This window comes from Sinocyclocheilus anshuiensis, unplaced genomic scaffold (genome assembly GCF_001515605.1).
Source record: "Sinocyclocheilus anshuiensis isolate Anshui unplaced genomic scaffold, SAMN03320099.WGS_v1.1 scaffold687, whole genome shotgun sequence".
Classification (NCBI taxonomy): Eukaryota; Metazoa; Chordata; class Actinopteri; order Cypriniformes; family Cyprinidae; genus Sinocyclocheilus; species Sinocyclocheilus anshuiensis.
Genome location: NW_015551096.1, coordinates 254975 through 258726, shown reverse-complemented (window position 1 = coordinate 258726; position 3752 = coordinate 254975). Strand labels below are relative to the sequence as shown.

The 3752-nt window shown below is 41.9% G+C and overlaps 1 protein-coding gene across 4 annotated transcripts in view; it reads right to left on the bottom strand.

Annotated features, from left to right (window-relative positions):
- LOC107662720 (lysophosphatidic acid receptor 1-like) overlaps nucleotides 1-3752 on the bottom strand; it is a 20063-nt gene that overhangs the window by 15737 nt on the left and 574 nt on the right. The window lies entirely within an intron of this gene.

Sequence of the window (3752 nt, the reverse complement as noted above, 5' to 3'; positions counted from 1 at the left end):
GCTGATTACAGAACCGGCTTTACTGACAAGATGCGCATTAAATATCGCATGCGATTTATCGTGCAGCCCTAACTCACACACACAAACACACTCACACTCTCTCTCACTCACACACACTCTTACAGTCACTCACATACTCTCACACACACACAGACAGACAGACACACTCACTCTCACACACACACACACAGACACACACAGACAGACACACTCACACACACACACACACACTCACAGACAGACACACACAAAGTAACAGACACAGACAAAGTCAGACACACACACACACACACTAGCAGTCATAAAATCTTCAGTGAGTTTGGAGGCAGTTTCATCATCAACCATAAAAACCAAGAGAAACATTCTTATACAAAGAACAGAGACAGAAATGAAAGTAAGACAAAGATTCGCTCCAATAGCTATCTCAAACATCTGTGTGTGTGTGTGTGTGTGCGTGTGCGCGTGTAGTCAAATGAACCTCAACAACCCGCTTATGAACTTAAACCTGTTATTACAGAATCAGACACACCTTCACTCTCGCTGTCTGTGAACTTCACGTGAATCACACCGGACTATAAACTGCCAGCATCTGCACAGGTAGCAGAAGAACGCAAACTAACACACTCACACACAGGAACTGAGACGAGTGAAGTCAAACCCACAAACACTTCCCGACACGGCAGAAAATGGAGTCTTTGATTTCAGCAGCGTCAGAGAGATGAACAGTCAGATATCAGATCTGCTCCAGACTCTCTCACACAGACACACACACACACACAAGCACACACTCTCACACACACACACACACACCACTTCATTTTCTGCCTTTCACTTCCCTTTCAAAAAATAAAAAAAATCTTTTAGTATTTTTACATTGGTCTTGGAAATGTGACGAGTCTCTGAGTTTCTCATGGATAAAAATGAGCCCGCCAAACGTCTGGACACATTTGACTAAATTTAGGTTCAAATTTATGTTGAATTTATTATAATTCTGACATGTGCAAAATAAGCCACCATGAAATCAAACCCCAACGCTTTTATTTTTTTATAATTTTTGCACTGTATATTATGAATGATTTATCCGTGCACATCAATATTTATGTGCATATCATTATAATAAACACTGCAACAGCCCATAAAAAATAAGAAGAGTCAGTGTTGATTTCAAGCAGAACACAACTGACTCAAACAGCAGAAACACTGAGCAGAAGACTTCATCATTTACCATGGATTTACTGCAGTAACACTGACTGCAGCGTGGTATTGTGGCAGAAATTAAGCTATAGTGTTTGTGCATTTATACTAAATGTATTTTTCATACAAATACCTAGAAACCATAGTTACACAGTTATATTTTTAGCATGGTGTTGAGGTGCTGTATGTGTGGTTTAACTGTGCTTATCATGATCTAAATGTATGCTACTATGGAAAACCAATGGTTCATTTTAATAAAATCTGCCTTTTAACTTGAAAGAAATAAAGATTTGACATTAATCGAGATAATTATCGATATCGACTGATATGAAAAATTATATCATTAATTTTTTTGGCCATATCGCCCAGCCCTAATTACATGATTGCATATCATTCACACAACAGCAATAAATTAGTCATAATTAACTGATACTCTCTAATTCCTCTTCTTCATCTCTTAAATGTTCCTTTCTAGAATATTCTACCGCTTATAAACATGCCGAAATCATTTCAGGTTTAAGAAGAGTTTTCTTATTTCATCACTGCTTCAACAATAATGTTTATTTGAATTATCACTCAGTAAATTATTTGATCATGAGTTACTGTGTCTTTTGTCACAAACAGATAAAGTGCTCTAAAATAAACACTTAAATGTGTATTTTGGATGTTTTCGTTCCACAGGTCTGAAAGAAGACTTGATTACGGAGGAAAAATAGATCAAAATCTCAATTTCCAGAAGGAAAAAAATACTCTGGAAGTCAATGGGGCTCATCAGCTGTTCGGATAACAACATCCTTCAAAATATCTGCTTTTGTGCTCAACAGAAGAAAGAAACTCAGACAGGTTTGGGGGGTTTTCACTCCTTTAAACAGATCGAGTGAATGTGAGGCAGAACTTCTGTGCTTAATATAAGTGCTAAGATAAAAACAGCTCTCCTGAGCAGCAATAAGAATCCGTTTGCTATCATTATAAATATTAATGAGGTGGTCAAATGGCAAACAAACACTCTGTGTGTGTGTGTGTGTGTGTGTCTCTGTGTGTGTGTGTGTGTGTGTCTCTCTCTCTCTCTCTCTCTCTCTCTCTCTCTCTCTCTCTCTCTCTCTCTCTCTCTCTCTCTCTCTCTCTCTCTCTCTCTCTCTCTCTCTCTCTCTCTCTCTCTCTCTCTCTCTCTCTCTCTCTCTCTCTCTCTCTCTCTCTCTCTCTCTCTCTCTCTCTCTCTCTCTCTCTCTCTCTCTCTCTCTCTCTCTCTCTCTCTCTCTCTCTCTCTCTCTCTCTCTCTCTCTCTCTCTCTCTCTCTCTCTCTCTCTCTCTCTCTCTCTCTCTCTCTCTCTCTCTCTCTCTCTCTCTCTCTCTCTCTCTCTCTCTCTCTCTCTCTCTCTCTCTCTCTCTCTCTCTCTCTCTCTCTCTCTCTCTCTCTCTCTCTCTCTCTCTCTCTCTCTCTCTCTCTCTCTCTCTCTCTCTCTCTCTCTCTCTCTCTCTCTCTCTCTCTCTCTCTCTCTCTCTCTCTCTCTCTCTCTCTCTCTCTCTCTCTCTCTCTCTCTCTCTCTCTCTCTCTCTCTCTCTCTCTCTCTCTCTCTCTCTCTCTCTCTCTCTCTCTCTCTCTCTCTCTCTCTCTCTCTCTCTCTCTCTCTCTCTCTCTCTCTCTCTCTCTCTCTCTCTCTCTCTCTCTCTCTCTCTCTCTCTCTCTCTCTCTCTCTCTCTCTCTCTCTCTCTCTCTCTCTCTCTCTCTCTCTCTCTCTCTCTCTCTCTCTCTCTCTCTCTCTCTCTCTCTCTCTCTCTCTCTCTCTCTCTCTCTCTCTCTCTCTCTCTCTCTCTCTCTCTCTCTCTCTCTCTCTCTCTCTCTCTCTCTCTCTCTCTCTCTCTCTCTCTCTCTCTCTCTCTCTCTCTCTCTCTCTCTCTCTCTCTCTCTCTCTCTCTCTCTCTCTCTCTCTCTCTCTCTCTCTCTCTCTCTCTCTCTCTCTCTCTCTCTCTCTCTCTCTCTCTCTCTCTCTCTCTCTCTCTCTCTCTCTCTCTCTCTCTCTCTCTCTCTCTCTCTCTCTCTCTCTCTCTCTCTCTCTCTCTCTCTCTCTCTCTCTCTCTCTCTCTCTCTCTCTCTCTCTCTCTCTCTCTCTCTCTCTCTCTCTCTCTCTCTCTCTCTCTCTCTCTCTCTCTCTCTCTCTCTCTCTCTCTCTCTCTCTCTCTCTCTCTCTCTCTCTCTCTCTCTCTCTCTCTCTCTCTCTCTCTCTCTCTCTCTCTCTCTCTCTCTCTCTCTCTCTCTCTCTCTGTGTGTGTGTCTCTCTCTCTCTCTGAGTGTGTGTCTCTCTCTCTCTGTGTGTGTGAGTGTGTCTGAGTGTGTCTGAGTGTGTGTGAGTGTGAGAGAGCGTGAGTGAGTGAGTGAGTGAGTGTTTATGCTACATATAGAAAATATCGTTTGGTCAGAATAAAAACAATAGAAGTCTATGAAAAGTCCCCATAATCCACAGAAACCTGTGTGAGTGATCTGCTTACTACAATCACTTCACTCACACACACATACATGCGTGTATATATATATATATACACACACACACACACACACA